Below are 18441 nucleotides of genomic sequence, written 5' to 3' on the forward strand. Positions count from 1 at the left end.
TGGTGCAGTAAATAAAGGTTGATTGCAACAGGGATGTTTACTGTGACCAACAAAACAAAATAACAAAGTGATTGTATGCTTGCAAATACAAAAATGTAAATATGTAATGGTGTGAGGCTTGATATAGCTAACCATTGTACATGACAACATGTGGCTGACTTATTAACTTGATGCCTGTATGTGAGAAAGTTTGAAGTGCTGAAGCACAAACTTGGTATGGCAGCTATGACTTAAAGGGGGAGTGTCAGTATTCTATGTATAGTTAAGTCATGCTGTAGATCATAGGCATCTAACTGACAGGAGCTGACAGCTCTAAGTGTCATGAGAGCTGGCTCTGACCGGTTCTAGCTGGCTACTGCTAGAGCTAATTAGCACTGTGTAACAGTGACTCAGCATTGGCTCTGATTGGCCAATGGTTGTATATATTCAGTGATGTACAGAACTGTTCATTCCTTCTTGGAATGCGAGCGCAGCGGAGCATTACGTCACTCAGTGTAAAGATTTGGATGTGGCTTTGTATAATAAACTGTAAAATACTTGTACATAAGCCTGAGAGTCTCCAGTCTTTATTGGATACCATTGCACCCACGTTTGGTCTGCTGTGGGTTAACACCGCACAATACTGACATCTCTATGCACAGGAACTTCACCCACATGAGGTGTTGGGGGAAATAGTCAGAATTGCTTAAATACACAAAGTTTGCAATGGATCTTGGCTTCACTGGAGAGGAGACATTTCTTTCTTTGTAAAAAGCTTTATTTCTAAGGTTAAAAGGTACACAGGAAACCTATAAAATAACAAACATATCTAGAGCTACATTGTCACATCTTACAGCTACAAAGCATATAGGGTTGCCAAGTAGATCTTCTGCTGGAGCGGGGGGCTCCCGGCCAGAAGTGATGTGATGATGGCAGGCACGCTGGGGGCGGGGCCATGGCCATACGAGGGAAAACTATAGAGTTTTCCCTCGGATTGCCGTGGCCCCGCCCCCAGCGTGCCCGGCGTGGTCACATCACTTCCGGGTGATGCACACGTCGGGGTGGAGTTCCCCCGGGGGCCCGATCCAGCAGCGGCGGTGTAGTGTATCCAGCCCTGACATGGCCGGGCATGTCCGGACTTGTCCAGGGACAAACCTCAAGCTTCGCGCCTAAAGACAATGGGCCAGGAGGATCCTATCATGCCCTATCAGAGGGCTAGGTCCCAGACCGTGAGGCCAATAGGTCTCTCAGTCACTGTAAATAGCCTATCGGGAAGAGGGGGGTGTGTTGTGGTGGTGGGTTCTGAGGGAATATAAGCCGGCCTGCGAGCCAGCCAAAGCGTCTTGTTCCTGACTGAATAAAGTATGCTTTGCTGAATCACTCTCCATCTGCATACTTTTCAAGCAGGGAACGGGCCTCTGGGGCGGGGGTTTCCCCGCCCCCCAGGGGGACTTGGGAAGCCTAAAAGCATGGTCACACAACAATGGCAATAATGGAGAATTCTCTTTCTTCTTGACCCCTAGAAGGAAATCACCTGAATAGATTAACCAATCAATGTTTACAAAACAGACCAGCTTTCCCAGGCTTCACTAGCATTGGCTGTCTACCAGGTTTCCTTCCAGGTCAGTCTAAACAATAGCATAGAAGGTAAACAAGTTAACCCTATAACGGATTAGACCTTGCAACTCATACATTTTCAACATGAGGAAGGACTGTGTGCTTACAATTTTGCTATTCTACATTGAAGCACTTTATTTGAATACATCCCATTGGTTTATCTTATCTGCTGCCAGTACTTTGTAACATTTGTAATGGATTATTTTAATTGTCGTGTTTTAATTCTGTATTATTTATGTTTTATCTTGTATTGTTGTATTGTTGTGGAAGCCGCCATGAGCCTGCTTTGCGGGGAGGGCGGGGTATACATTTGATTATAAATAAATAAATAAATATGCATTTTGGAGCCTCTAGTTTCTGTTTTGCAAAAAGTCATAAGCTGGATCCAACCAGCTTATGCACCAAAAATGCTATGGGATCCCCATGAACAAAAGCCATGTGGAACAGGAATTGAGTGAGATGGCATGAAAAAGCTGGTTTATGGTAGAGAAGAAGGTCATCTTGATTCTTGTTTTTATTAATTCTTACCACAGGGGCTTCATTAAAACATGCACATTATTTACAGACAATCATCACATTCTCAGGAAGTCTGCTTATTGTACTTTCAGTTGATCCACAGGAATCTTAAACTACATAATTTGCTTGGTCCATTAAACCCATTCCATTCACATATGCCTTGTTCCACTTATTTCCTTTGAAAATCTTTGCATCATTATTTCTAAATGAATACACTGGCATCAAGTGGTGAGTGCTCATTTCTGTATTCACACTATGATTTGAAATATGAGAAATACAGCCCTTAAATTAGCCTTCAGCAAGAATCTTCAAACTGTGTAACTGTCATGGATATTGCCAGAAATACAACAGAGCAGTTGTTCATCTTAACTAAAAAGATCATGGAGGACCAGAATCAGGCTTGGCTTGGTCTCTCGGTTAAACACTGAGATGTGCTAAAAGGGGAATCAAGAAGCCCAGAATAGCACAGCCTTCCAAAGGGACAAAGGAGTTATAGACTAATATGGCCTCTGAGTTGGCTGTGGGGAAATGGGGAGAAAGAAGTGTTGGATCAACCACACAATGTCACTGTTGGCACAAAGCCAGAAGTGAGTTTGCCTCATCAGTGTGACACTCTAAGATCCACCCCCAAAATCTTGTGGTTTGGGAAGGGATCCTAGATCACTACACTGATGTGGTGTTGTCCCTTTTGGTTTTGTGCCAGAGGTAATATTGTGCCATCAGCATAACATCATTCCCCTTTCCACACACAGTCCCTATCCCACCAGTTGTTAGCCAATGGCTGGCAGCCCTGCCTCTGAGAGATTGAAAATAATTTAATTCGTTTCAGTATCAATTCATATCAACTTACATGAATAGCATATCAATATGTCTTATGGGAGGGGCTGTGGCTCAGTGGTAGAGCATCTGCTTGGTATGCAGAAGGCCCCAGGTTCAATCCCTGGTATCTCCAGTTAAAAGATCTGGCAGTAGCTGATGTGAAAGATCTCTGATTGAGACCTTGGAAAGCCACTGCCAGTCTGATTAGAAAATACTAACTTTGATGGATGAAGGGTCTGATTAAGTATAAGGCAATTTCATGTGTTCATGTGTCTTGGGGTCCAGATGCAAGAACAGTCTGAGAATGGCAAGGATGCTCAACTAAACAGAAGTGAAGATACAGTTCAAAGGTGGGGTGCCTTGTTTGGGGGCCCACAGGTAAATGAGATGTATGAGAAACTTGTAATCATTATTTTTGATACTCATTATGATAAAAAGTAGAAAGAATCTACTAACACGACATTTATAGGTTTTAAGATGATATTTGAGAACAGATGGTATTTGAGAACTGATAACAGATAGCTTTATAATAGTGCCAGCTATTGTTGAAAGATGATTTTGAAAACCTAGAAATATGGGAGTCTTAACTGATTATCAGTATCTTCTTAGAAAAGTCTCCTTGGGATCAAGTAACTGCTCTCCTTTAACTATTGATGTAAAATGAATGAATATTATATTTATACAAGTGGGGAACCATGATAATCATGGGGAGGAGATCCCTCTCCCTGTTGCTTCTGATTCCCAATGCCTTACGGCTCAGAAGGGGGGGAGAGTCATGGGGGGAATCCCATATCCCCCCATTGTTCACTTGCTCACTCACTCACTCACTCACTCATTCATTTGATTTATAGCCTCCCCTCCCCTGCACAACAGGGCTCAGAGCAGGTAACAACATTAATAAAACATTCCATACAGTTAAAATTTTAAAACAATTATATAATACAATAAAATAACAACCATCAAATAACAACCAACAACAACAACCTCTCACAGTTCCGTAGGGCCGTAAAAATTGAGCTTTTCTGGAAGGCCTTCCAATAACCTCTGGGTCGACCTAGAGCTGAAGCTTTCCAGAGCAGAGGTACGGTTGACAGCATGTGAACGCACTTTACTCAGAGAACCACCATCAATAATAATGGTTTTAAATTGTATTATGCAGTGTTTTAGATATTTTTGTACTGAATATATATTGTTTTACTGGTTTTATGTGAGTTGCCCTGAGCCTGCTTTGGTGAAGAGGACGGGGTAAAAGTTCAAATAATAAATAAATAAATAAATAAATAAATAACTGATAGATGGTGTATAAAAGGGCACAATCTAGTGCAGGGGTGGCCAAACTTGCTTCATGCAAGAGTCACATAGACTAAATGTCAGATGCTCAAGAGCCACAAGGTGACTTCGGAGGAAGAGGCAAGTTTGGGGGAGTGGCCTGAAAGTGACATCACAAGAAGGGGGATGTGACATCATCATAAGGAATGGAGTTTAGGAAGTGCCATCACCTGACCTTTTACCTGGAAGTGCCATCACAGGACATGACATCACAAATCACTAAAACGTTCCCTGTCAGAGCCCCACCTGTCATTTTAGTCATGAGAATAACATGTGATGTGAGAAAGAAACAAGAGAAACTCCCTCAACTTAAGGAAGAGGAAAAAAGTCTGCTGAGCCCCAGAGCAGAAACTAGAGTGCCTTCTTTGACCAATTCCACACTGACATATTTGTCACTCGTTTTTCCCTATTGTTTTGGGTTCTCCCACCCCCTTTTCCACATGTGTTTTGTTCCCTCTGGGGCTACTAGAGACAGCAAAACACTTTGGGTGGAAATAACCCTGAAGCAATAGGGACAAAGGAGTGACAAAAGTGTCATTGTGGAATGTGTTTTGTTGAGAGCAAGAAGCAGGGCCCAGGATTTGCTCAGAGGTGGTTGAAAGAGGGAGCCCTCAGAATCCAAATCACCAGAAAAATTGCTCTCCTGCACTGCCACTCAGCATAGGGCAGGGGGGATGATACCAGTCTTTTATAGACCAAAGGATGGTGGGGCAGAATTCCACCTCCTGAACCTGTCAAGACTGACCGTCAAGAATTCAACTCCATCCACTCGATCTCGGCGATCGTGTCGACGCTCCACAGCTCCTCCTTTGGCTCTGCCCGACTCCTCCTTAGGTCTGCTCCACGCCGACGCTCAGCCCAGCCCCTTTTCCGCACGGCCTCATTTGATTATAAATAAATAAATAAATATGCATTTTGGAGCCTCTAGTTTCTGTTTTGCAAAAAGTCATAAGCTGGATCCAACCAGCTTATGCACCAAAAATGCTATGGGATCCCCATGAACAAAAGCCATGTGGAACAGGAATTGAGTGAGATGGCATGAAAAAGCTGGTTTATGGTAGAGAAGAAGGTCATCTTGATTCTTGTTTTTATTAATTCTTACCACAGGGGCTTCATTAAAACATGCACATTATTTACAGACAATCATCACATTCTCAGGAAGTCTGCTTATTGTACTTTCAGTTGATCCACAGGAATCTTAAACTACATAATTTGCTTGGTCCATTAAACCCATTCCATTCACATATGCCTTGTTCCACTTATTTCCTTTGAAAATCTTTGCATCATTATTTCTAAATGAATACACTGGCATCAAGTGGTGAGTGCTCATTTCTGTATTCACACTATGATTTGAAATATGAGAAATACAGCCCTTAAATTAGCCTTCAGCAAGAATCTTCAAACTGTGTAACTGTCATGGATATTGCCAGAAATACAACAGAGCAGTTGTTCATCTTAACTAAAAAGATCATGGAGGACCAGAATCAGGCTTGGCTTGGTCTCTCGGTTAAACACTGAGATGTGCTAAAAGGGGAATCAAGAAGCCCAGAATAGCACAGCCTTCCAAAGGGACAAAGGAGTTATAGACTAATATGGCCTCTGAGTTGGCTGTGGGGAAATGGGGAGAAAGAAGTGTTGGATCAACCACACAATGTCACTGTTGGCACAAAGCCAGAAGTGAGTTTGCCTCATCAGTGTGACACTCTAAGATCCACCCCCAAAATCTTGTGGTTTGGGAAGGGATCCTAGATCACTACACTGATGTGGTGTTGTCCCTTTTGGTTTTGTGCCAGAGGTAATATTGTGCCATCAGCATAACATCATTCCCCTTTCCACACACAGTCCCTATCCCACCAGTTGTTAGCCAATGGCTGGCAGCCCTGCCTCTGAGAGATTGAAAATAATTTAATTCGTTTCAGTATCAATTCATATCAACTTACATGAATAGCATATCAATATGTCTTATGGGAGGGGCTGTGGCTCAGTGGTAGAGCATCTGCTTGGTATGCAGAAGGCCCCAGGTTCAATCCCTGGTATCTCCAGTTAAAAGATCTGGCAGTAGCTGATGTGAAAGATCTCTGATTGAGACCTTGGAAAGCCACTGCCAGTCTGATTAGAAAATACTAACTTTGATGGATGAAGGGTCTGATTAAGTATAAGGCAATTTCATGTGTTCATGTGTCTTGGGGTCCAGATGCAAGAACAGTCTGAGAATGGCAAGGATGCTCAACTAAACAGAAGTGAAGATACAGTTCAAAGGTGGGGTGCCTTGTTTGGGGGCCCACAGGTAAATGAGATGTATGAGAAACTTGTAATCATTATTTTTGATACTCATTATGATAAAAAGTAGAAAGAATCTACTAACACGACATTTATAGGTTTTAAGATGATATTTGAGAACAGATGGTATTTGAGAACTGATAACAGATAGCTTTATAATAGTGCCAGCTATTGTTGAAAGATGATTTTGAAAACCTAGAAATATGGGAGTCTTAACTGATTATCAGTATCTTCTTAGAAAAGTCTCCTTGGGATCAAGTAACTGCTCTCCTTTAACTATTGATGTAAAATGAATGAATATTATATTTATACAAGTGGGGAACCATGATAATCATGGGGAGGAGATCCCTCTCCCTGTTGCTTCTGATTCCCAATGCCTTACGGCTCAGAAGGGGGGGAGAGTCATGGGGGGAATCCCATATCCCCCCATTGTTCACTTGCTCACTCACTCACTCACTCACTCATTCATTTGATTTATAGCCTCCCCTCCCCTGCACAACAGGGCTCAGAGCAGGTAACAACATTAATAAAACATTCCATACAGTTAAAATTTTAAAACAATTATATAATACAATAAAATAACAACCATCAAATAACAACCAACAACAACAACGTCTCACAGTTCCGTAGGGCCGTAAAAATTGAGCTTTTCTGGAAGGCCTTCCAATAACCTCTGGGTCGACCTAGAGCTGAAGCTTTCCAGAGCAGAGGTACGGTTGACAGCATGTGAACGCACTTTACTCAGAGAACCACCATCAATAATAATGGTTTTAAATTGTATTATGCAGTGTTTTAGATATTTTTGTACTGAATATATATTGTTTTACTGGTTTTATGTGAGTTGCCCTGAGCCTGCTTTGGTGAAGAGGACGGGGTAAAAGTTCAAATAATAAATAAATAAATAAATAAATAAATAACTGATAGATGGTGTATAAAAGGGCACAATCTAGTGCAGGGGTGGCCAAACTTGCTTCATGCAAGAGTCACATAGACTAAATGTCAGATGCTCAAGAGCCACAAGGTGACTTCGGAGGAAGAGGCAAGTTTGGGGGAGTGGCCTGAAAGTGACATCACAAGAAGGGGGATGTGACATCATCATAAGGAATGGAGTTTAGGAAGTGCCATCACCTGACCTTTTACCTGGAAGTGCCATCACAGGACATGACATCACAAATCACTAAAACGTTGCCTGTCAGAGCCCCACCTGTCATTTTAGTCATGAGAATAACATGTGATGTGAGAAAGAAACAAGAGAAACTCCCTCAACTTAAGGAAGAGGAAAAAAGTCTGCTGAGCCCCAGAGCAGAAACTAGAGTGCCTTCTTTGACCAATTCCACACTGACATATTTGTCACTCGTTTTTCCCTATTGTTTTGGGTTCTCCCACCCCCTTTTCCACATGTGTTTTGTTCCCTCTGGGGCTACTAGAGACAGCAAAACACTTTGGGTGGAAATAACCCTGAAGCAATAGGGACAAAGGAGTGACAAAAGTGTCATTGTGGAATGTGTTTTGTTGAGAGCAAGAAGCAGGGCCCAGGATTTGCTCAGAGGTGGTTGAAAGAGGGAGCCCTCAGAATCCAAATCACCAGAAAAATTGCTCTCCTGCACTGCCACTCAGCATAGGGCAGGGGGGATGATACCAGTCTTTTATAGACCAAAGGATGGTGGGGCAGAATTCCACCTCCTGAACCTGTCAAGACTGACCGTCAAGAATTCAACTCCAGGTTGTCAAGTCCCCAAAGTTTGCTGAAAAATCTGTTCAGTGTCCATCTGGCCCTTACCCATGGATTTGGGTATCCACAGATGGGGGCCACACTTCACTAATAGTATGTAGACAAGTGGGAACCCGCAAGGACTTGCAGGAGACATCTCACTTGCAGGAGGCATCTCACTTCCTCCTCTCCCACTATTACCTCTTTCCATTTCCGGAAAGCCCCCATAGTCTCTCCCCCTTTTCTGCTTCCTTCTCTCCTTCTAGGGTTGCCAACCTCTAGGTAGAGGCTGAAGATCTCCTGGAATCATAACAGATATCTCAACTGCAGAGATCAGTTCCCCTTAGTGTTGCCAGATCAAGATTGGGAAATCCCTGGATATTTGGGTGTTGAGCCTTGAGAAGCCGAGGTATGGAAAGGGAAGTGACCTCAGCATAGTATAATGACATAAAATCCATCTTCCAAAGCAGTCATGATTGCTGTCAGCGGACAGGTGATGTAATTCTGAGTGATCTCCAGCCCCCTCCCAGACATTGGCAACCCTAGTACCCCTGAAGGAAATGGCTGCTTTGTAGGGTGGAGTCTATGGCATTATACCCCTGTGAGGTCTCTCCCCTCCTCAAACCCACCCTACTTAGGCTCACCCTCCCAAATTGCTAGAAATTTCCTAACCCATTTCCCTCCTCTTGGCAATTCCCATATCCTCTCCCTGCCTCATTCTCTCCTTCTCAGCCATTCATCAACCCATGTTTTATCTGCCTCCCATCATCAGCTATATCCTTCCTTCCTTCCTTCCTTCCTTCCTTCCTTCCTTCCTTCCTTAATTTCATATCCCGCTCCCTCTCCCTTCACTGGCTAACAGCATATAAAACACACCTGGTAAAAATAGTACAAAAATGCAATAAATAAACTTTAAAAATAAAAAATGAGTAAAAATCTATCCCAGTTTAAAATATATCCACTGTCAAGCAGGATAGGATGTGTGGATGGTGAAGACACAGCTGAAGTATAATTTATCAGCTGCCTGGTGGATCACAATCACCCAAAGGTGATTTACTTCATGTATACCCCACTTTTCTCGACAGTGGGGAACAAAGCAGCTGACATTATTCTTCTTGCCTCCTTTTTATCTAGGTAGGTTAGGCTGAAAGTATGTCACTGGTCCAAAATCACCCAGTGAACTTCCACAGCAAAATGGCAATTCAAAACTGGGTCTCACAGACCATACTCTGTCCCCCTGAAGAAAATGACTGCTTTGGAGGGTGGACTCTATGGAATTAAATTCAACTGAGGTGTCATGACCCCTAGTGGGTTGCCACCTTCACCTGCCACCACTCTGAACTTAGGGTCCCTTGGGAAGGCCCAGAGTACCCTCCCAAGCCCAACCTAAATGCCCCTTTTAAGTCAAGAAATATAGGTGTGATGATCAGGCAGAGAACATTAAACAAATGGTATATTAATACAGTAATTGGGCAAGGAAAACAAGACAAGGTGCTTAAAATATATAACAGTGTCTAAAGGTAAAATAAAACAAATCTAACACGACTACCTATTTCTCTTAATTGGTTACTATTCAAGGCCCACAGCCTTTTATACCAGGCCTGTGCCTGTACTCTGTCCCAAGTGAGGGATCTTTCTCTCAGACCTAGGGTTGCCAAGTGTACTTACCCTTGCCGGCGGGGGAGCCTTGCCGGGCTCCGGGAGCTCTCCCAGGACATGCGCGCGTGCCACCTGCACGTCACAGGAAGTGACATGCTACGTCGCTCACGTTGGGGGCGTGGCCCAGATCGTCTTGGCAACCCTATGTCCATCACTACATCCTGTAAGTTCAATAAGTTAATTATAAGAACCAAGACTGGAGTCTCCTGAGCGGCAAATAACACTAAATTAATTCTGATAAGGTAGTTGGCATTGTTCACACTTTCTTGGTTCCAGCCAGGGCAGGTGAAAGGGAAAAAATGCTGCACCAAATGGCAAAGCAAGAAATGTCCCAAGGACAATGATAAAAGCTCAATGTCCGCAGGCGTCACTCTTCCTGCCAATCAGAGGGTCAATGATGCACACTTCTGTTTCCTTTTGTGCCTGAAGGGCACTTTAAGACCAGAGGAGCAGCCTTTTCATGGCAGTCTACTAGGATGCATCCCAGTCGGGTCAGGATTTTCCTGGTCTCAGATAGGGGTGCTCAAATAGCCACTCGTTCATGTTCTCCAGTTCTGAAAAGGGAGTCATGTTTTCAATTGTTTGTCTGCTCATTGACCATTCACAGCTGCTGAGCTGTGAAAAATCCCAGCTTTCATTTTTTAAAAGTAACTTTCTACCCCTTTTTGTTGGAGAGATATAAAGGGAAAGGTAAACTTCTTATATCTGTGAAAGGAAAAGGGACAGACTTTTAAAAAATGAAAACTGGAGATTTAGCAAAGCTGGTAGAATGTAGCAATAGATTACTAGAACATTAGTGCACATCAGTAAAAACAGCATTTTAAAAATTCTCCTGTTCAGTATTCTTTTAAGTAGTCTTTAGCAAGGTAATGGTTGCTGATCTGTTTGGATCAGCAGTATGATGGTATATGCACATTTTCTGGGGAGAACCCTACATAAACTTGCTTGGCAAGAACTGAAGCTTTTCAGTACTGAACCAAGAGATCAGCTTGTGTCTGATCATCACAGCTGAAAAAGGGAAATACGTCTGATGCAAAAGTCACTAGTCCCAGAGTCTTTGACCGTAAAGAAAAGACTTTGGCACATCTAAAATGCACTCTTCTGGCTGCTAATGGCAGCAGTTTCTTTATATCAGTGGCTGGACAGCCAAACAGATCTTGCTCCAAGTCTCCCTTGGTATGAACCCCAGAAATGGGTTGTACATCAGCCTGATGTTCCAGGAGCTGGGAGAAGAAAAATCGATGTAAACCATTCTTGGGGACAGCTCACACAATACTGATTTTTTTCCATGTGAGTAGTCCTCCTGACTACCCTTGAAAAGACATTTGGTGCAGAAGTATTATGAACAGGTTGATCACCAATATGTCTAGCCGCCACTACAATTCAAGAATGGTCATTGGTTCATATATCCACATTTTTGTAAAGAGACAAAAGCATGTGAGTAGTCCTTAAAATCAGCTGGAGACTTGTTACTGTGGGAGTTGGAGATGAGATGCAAGACATAAATGTGCATTGAGGTCTTTGCTCTGCTGGTTGAACATTTTAAAAAATAACTAAATAAAAAACCTTATGTGAGTTTTAATTTCTTTTTGCATCTGACATTCTTATTACTTCTACCAACATTACATTTTATGTCTCAGTGAATGAATGATAAAGTATAAGCCATAAACTGCTTTATAAATCACACACAAAAATCTTCACTTTCTCTGGAATTTATAAAAGCCAAAAACCATTCTCCTGCAATTTTTGATAACTGACAACTGAGGTTCCTGCCCAATTGTAGTAATGCCAGATGTTTTTATTGAATAATTTACTGGCTTGAAACTGGCATAATAATAATTTATTAACAGAGGCTAGACCTTCATTAACATTTTTTCCAAACTGATTGTAGGGGTTGTTACTGATTTTACAGGCAGAATTCTTTTTGGAAATGAAAGGAAACACAAATGGAAATGAAAACTATAGTTTGGTGACTTATTTTTAGTAGTACCTAGAGCAGGAGTGTCAAACTCATTTGTTAAAAGGGCCAGATCAGACATAAATGGGACTTTGAGGGGCCAGGCCATGTGTGTCATAAAATGTAATGCCAGGTAGCAGAGATAGAAACTTTATAAAAGATACAAACACAATTAAAATATTATTTTACTTAAAATACAAATATGCTTAAAACTTGTGATATTTTGTTTAAGTCCTTGATAACTGACACCTCCCAAACCTCCCCCCCCCCAAAAAAAAGATATCTGCCTAAAAAGGAAAGGTTGGGGAATAGTGGAGTTTGGCAATGCAAATTTTAATAAAAAACATCAAGAAAAATACAAGGAGCATAGTGGAAACTAAAAATATAAACTAAAAACATAAAATGGTCTGAGCCTAGGAATGTAAAATGGCTGGGCATTGCAAGCTTCTCCCCTCCCTCCCCCAGTCTACTCAGTGGCTCTTCAGTGTAACGTCCCCCTTTGGCTTTGGGTTCCCATGTTAGAGTATTCATTCAGGCAGCTGTTCTCAGGTCCATTCAGCAGAAACAAGCTGGCTCAAAACATCAACCCTATATTTGCAAGGAGACAACTCCATCAAGCAACAGCTTCATCTATACAAACATTGGAAAATGAAACTTCTTGAGCTCCACTTCCTTGAAATACATTGCAGCACAGACAAAGTTGCAAAGAAAATGCAGAATGGATTTCCCATTAAGGTCTCTGGGCCCAGGCAGACTACTCTGGGACTGAAATGACAGCCCCCAGAGTGAAATGACAGTCCCTGGGAGTAGCAGAAGTGTTCTGGGATTGGAATGAGGACCCCCAGAGTAGAATTCCATTCCCAGAATGCTGCTGCTACTCCCAGGGGCTGTCATTCCACTGTATGCCCTTCCATTCGAGTTCCAGAACACAGATTCTATTGTTAGATGCCATCATTCTACTCTGGGGGCTGTCATTCCAGTCCCAGTTTCTATTGCTGGAAACAGTGCCAGAGTATGTTGTTGAAGGCTTTCACGGCCGGAGTTCATTACTTGCTGTAGATTTTCTGGGTTGTGTGGCCATGGTCTTGGCATTGTAGAACCTGACGTAAAACAGTGCCAAGACCACGGCCACATAACCCAGAAAATCTACAGCAACTAATCCCAGAGTAGTCTATCTGGGTGCAGAGACCTGAATGGAAAAATCCATTCCATATTTTCTTTGTAACTTTGCAAGCCCCGATGAGCTTCCTGCTGCAGGCAAAGACAAGATGGAGGGAGCTGGGAACTTCGGCAGCCTCAAGCTTCAAAGGGTGAGGACAGGAGGCAGAGGAGGGGGGAAGAAAAGAGCTGTGGGCCTGATTAAAGCCAATGTGTGGGCCACTTCCTGCCCATGGGCCTTATGTTTGACACCCCTGACCTAGAAAGGCAATTAGGTTAGGGATGTTTAGGGACTTTGAGGGTTAGAAAAGCATCTGATCAGGAATGGAACTAAGCTTTATATGGATCACTAAATTAGGAGACGGGGCATTTATCGAGAAAGGAAGTTTTTCTAAAAAACTGGGGTGTCACCTAGGTTTTCAGAAAAATACAAAAAGTTTGAAAATGGAGAGGGAGTTACATTGCTCAATGTAAAGATACTATGAGTAGCAAGCAAGCAGGCAAGTGGGTGGACAGGTGGGAAGAGCAGGCACGTTTGTTTGCGAGTGAGTGGGTGGTTGTTGTCACTGGGATTCCCTGTCCCCTGTGTGTTTTTCACAGGTGCCTGCAGTGACAGGGGTGGGTGGGAGGAATGAGAGTTCAATAACCCACGGCCAGATCTAGGCCAGTGGAGGCAGTGGTGCTGCAGGTGGGTGCGTGGTGGGAACTGGAGCAGGTCCCTGCTCCTGACTGCCACTGCTGGCTGCTGAATTGAACAGGCAGGTGGAGGAGGCAATGCTACAGGCTGGCTGGCTGGCTGGCTGGGTGATTGGTGAGTGGGTGGCCCAGCAAGCAAGGGGAGAAAGAATAGGACCCCCCCCCATGATTCTCACAGACACCCTGCTTGTCTCATTTAGTTTTCTTCCTTCCTACATCTCAATGAGGTAGAGGAATGCCAAGGAAACTCTGAGCAGAATGATGTCAAGCTGTGTATCTTCTTTTACTAGTTGTTACCATGGAGATATGGGAACCATGCATCCCTCATGGCACTTCATTTTCACAAAGAAGGATATGGCATTGCTACTTGTACAATGCCTCCAAATGTAAATGCCAGTGTTCATGGGAAAATGTGATTTAGAACAAACAACATTATCAGTCATAGTTAGTAGGTAGCATTGACTGCAATGCTCCCAAGAGAACTATAAACATACTGAAACATAATCCCAAATATTAAATTGGATATAATCATTACGATTTTTTTCCAAGCAAAGAATCTTTTAGCAATGTTGAATGGGGGGGAAAGCAAATGAATGAACAAATGTTAGTGACTAATGGGCAACATTAAATTACCAAAGTAGAAGGGTGGTTTAGGGAAAAAAATAGCAAAGTGTCTGCCCACGCTGTAGGTTGAAAATTGTCATTACTTCACCTTCAGAGGATCAAGTTAGATTTATTATTTTTTCAGCCTGTGTAGGTTGATGTGAAAGATACGGCCAATCTGAAAGAAAGATCAATCAAAGTATATAACAGTTTAGCATTCAAGGGGAAATATTGGCATATATCAAAGGAGGTCATGCGGTATAGCTCAGGTTTATGATTTACTTGAAAACCTCTTTACTGTTACATTTGGGAGATAAAAAAAAACTTGCCAGGTGTCATACTACAGTAGTCCATCTTTTTCTATTTTAAGTCAGCCAAATTAGGATTTTTAAAAGAAGCATATATATTAGGAAAAACACAGCCAGGGTTCCCTGGGTACCCACCAAGGTTTGCAGAGAGTGGGCTAGGCCATTGAGAGCAGGCCCATAGGCCCAAAATTCTCCATGGGGGGGCACTGGGGAAACTGGTGGAGCATGATGTCACAGATTTAAAATAAACATTTAATAAAACATACAACATAAATTTGGCATGCCCAGCAATTCATGCCATGGACATGGCCAGCTGAACAGCTCCTCTGAGGGACAATAACAAATTAACATGTAACATGATGATATTTAAGTTAAGTAAAGTGAAAAACTAAATAACAAGTTAAGGTTTACAGATGTTTACATCTGTTTACAACTGCTTTACAACTGTTGACCATATTGAGGTAGCACAATGTGGTAAACTGTTTGCATGAGCATCTTCCCCATATGGCTTAGGCACTGTTGTAAGAACAGTTATGGTTGGTAGCATACAAAATTATAGTGCTAGTAAATTGTCAGATATTATTTGATGCACCAGATAAGTAGGGGTGCGATCATATGTACCAAAAGCAGCGGCAATAATGCGATTCCCCTGCGGAGTAAAGGGGCGCGATCAGACAGACACATCTGTCCAGCGTCCTGGGGTCGTCGTCGGGGTGTCCTATCATGCTGCAGGAGCGTGGAAAAAAGCCACTGGGTAAAACCTTCTAGTATCTGGAACTGTGGGGTGCGCGGCCAGAAATGTGATTGCGCAAATGCGCGTCATTGCAGCCCGGGGCAAACAGGCTCACTTCCCGCCCGCATTATCTCCCTTGTGTGACCGCAGCCTAGGTCACTTATAAGCAGCAGCAGTTGGTTCCTGTTGTTTGTCTAATTACAAGTTCCTTTCTTGGATATTACTGTGCTCATCATGTGAACAATTATCTGTAAGAGTTTAGATGACTAGGTATCCCCTGAACTTACTGTGAATTAGAGATGTATTTATTGATCCTGACTACGAATCATGATAAATCTAGTGCAATCTTGCACTAGATTTTATGTTAATCCCACTTTGCTTATCTAAGAGCAGTGGGTAATGGCCATCTTCTGCTCCAAGTGAACTGATTACTCTTTGTATTGGATCTTGCTTTAAAGTGGCCTTTCTCTATAATGTCTCTACACACAGGCACAGCATGCCTTCCTACTGTGAATAAACATTGACCTAATGGATGTACACTTCTGTGCATCCAATGAAGTGTTAGTCTTTAAAATGCCACTGGTCTCCTGTTATACTTTGCTCTTAAAGATTAACACAGCTACCCATATGAAATTTATTTATTTATTTAGTTCAGTTTATGCCCGGCCCTTCCCACCAAGGCGGGCTCAGGGCAGCTTACATAGAGTTTCATATAAAATACAATTAAAACCTGTCATAGACATCTCTCCTTATCTATATTTCCGTTTTGGTCATGGACTCCCCTGAACATTCCAACACGCTCCCAAATCAGTTGGCTCCCTGATCTGTCACTCAGAGGGTCTCCCTATCCACTGGCTGTGTTGCCTGAGTCCTGCCTCCAACATTCTAAACAGTTTGCTGTTCCTCTCCCCCCCCCCATAGCCAGTCAGAACACAGATGGGCAGATCAAGATAGATTGATGGTTGGCTGGGAAGGAGATAGGGTTGCCAACTCCAGGTTGGAACATTTCTGGAGATTTGAGGGGTGGAGTCTGGAGAAGGTGGGGTTTGAGGAGGGGTGGGACCTCACACAGGTACAATGCTATAGACTCCACCCTCCAAACCAGCCATTTCGTCCTGGGTAACAATTGTTGCCAATCTCCAGGTGAGGGCTGGAGATCACTCAAAATTACAACTGTTCTTCAGGTAGCAGAGATCAATTCCTCTAGAGAACCGGTGGACCCAGTGTCATTATACCCTGCTGAGGTAGCCACAGCAAATTGACACTGAGTGCCCAAGGCCAGGGCACCTGCCCAGAGCCTCCTTCTAGAGTTCGTTGTATTTATTTCCACAATGGGCCTTATTCCTAATATAAACATAAAATAACAATAATTTAAAATACTCCTAAAATGCTGGAACATGATCTGATAAAAGTGAGAGCAAAGTTATTTATAATACAGCTTAGGAGACTGTATGTTCCAATGTTATGCATGCCAGCTCAGTTCACTCAATTTGTTGTGCAGTGGTAAAGGTGGTAAAGCCAGGGCACAGGGGCACTCCTCAATGTATGATGCGGCTCTTTATTCAAAAGCCTGGTGGAAGAATGAATCTCCCCTGGCAAAAGAAGAAGAAAAGCAAAGATAAGAAGAAACCTAAGTGAAAATCTGAGATTGTCTATGTTCTCATTTAATGTAATCATAAACATGTAGATAAATATCCAAAGCATATGAATAGCTTATCAAAGTACCTTGTTACTCTCTTTTGTAGTTTATAGTTTTGTAGTTTGTAGTAGAAAATCAATAAAAAAAAATTTTAAACCCTGGTGGAAGAGGTCCATCGTGCAGGCCCTGTGGAACTGTAAAAGATCCCATAGAGTCCTCATCTCTTCTGAGAGCTCATTCCACCAGTATGGAGCTGCCACCAAGAAGGCCCTGGCTGTAGCCAGCTGGCATCCTTAGGGCCTGGGAGGGCCAACTGATTTTGCATCCCTGAATGCAGTGCTCTCCAGGGAACATGTGGGGAAAGGCGGTCCCTTAGGTACACTGGACCCTGACCATATATGGCTTTAAAGGTTAAAATGAGCACATTGAAACAAATCTGGTATGCTATCGGCAGCCAGTGCAGAGCCTTCAGTACACGCTGGATGTGCTCTTGCACAGGGAGGCCCATCAGCCAGTCTGGCATTGTCATTGAAATTCCTGCATCTAGACTATGTAAATGTATAGAACCCTCTCTTCATGTCAACATCTGGCCACCTGTAACAATGACTTGCCTCTGTGTGTGTGCGCGCACCTGTGTGTGCAGAGAATAAAACTTTTTTTTACAACTTGTACTTTTACTTCTGAGAGATTTTCTGAATGCTGACAACTGAGTGTTGACTGCTTCACTGCGCTCAACCAGAAAGGAGGAAAGCAGGGAGGCAGAGTCCTTTTCCTTGCCTTACACACACATGTCAGGCTAGAAACTGGAAGACCCAGGTTCAAATTCCCACTGTATCATGGAAGCCTGCTGGGTGATGTTGGGCCCTTCACTCTCAACCTAATCAACTTCACAGGGTTGTAGTGAGGATAAAATGGAGCAGAAGGTAATTACGTTAACTGCTTTGGGTTCCTACTGTGAAAAAAAAGCTGGGGGTATAGATGAAGAAAAAAATTTAAAACAGGAGTGTGTGCAGGTAGATGAAAGAAATGGTAGTTTGTGACTGGTGTGGAGAAGAAGATGCAGCAGGAAATGATGCAACTTCCCCACAAGTCCTTGCAAGTTCCCCCGCTTGTAGTCTTATATATATCTCAGTGGTGGCAGGAAAGCGCTAAACAGGTATCTGGGGTCCAAAAGGCTGAAGTGCCCATGCAAAATCTCACATAGACACACCCAGAGGATCTAGAGCAGTGGTTCTCAACCTGGGGCCATATGGCCCCCCAGGGGCCCCCAGGATATTTCAAGGGGGCCACAGGTAAAAATTGCATAAATGGGGGGCCATATGGCAGCCGTTAGTGATGAATTAAAAGATGATGAAATAATTGTGTATGTGAATCATTTGAAGCAGCTTTATAATGATATGGAAGTTTGTTTCCATGATCTGCTGGACATGGATATTC

General features: G+C 42.9%; 2 non-coding genes across 2 annotated transcripts; both read left to right on the forward strand.

Moving 5' to 3' along the window:
- The first annotated feature begins 2992 nt into the window (after positions 1 to 2992).
- Positions 2993 to 3064, forward strand: TRNAT-GGU. Its single transcript has one exon. It is a non-coding gene; the product is annotated as a tRNA-Thr (tRNA).
- Positions 3065 to 6230: 3166 nt separating this feature from the next.
- On the forward strand, positions 6231 to 6302 carry TRNAT-GGU. The gene has a single exon. It is a non-coding gene; the product is annotated as a tRNA-Thr (tRNA).
- Positions 6303 to 18441: the final 12139 nt, after the last annotated feature.

The sequence above is a fragment of the Gekko japonicus genome, unplaced genomic scaffold (genome assembly GCF_001447785.1).
Source record: "Gekko japonicus isolate JY-2015 unplaced genomic scaffold, Gekko_japonicus_V1.1 scaffold2797, whole genome shotgun sequence".
NCBI classification, from domain to species: Eukaryota; Metazoa; Chordata; class Lepidosauria; order Squamata; family Gekkonidae; genus Gekko; species Gekko japonicus.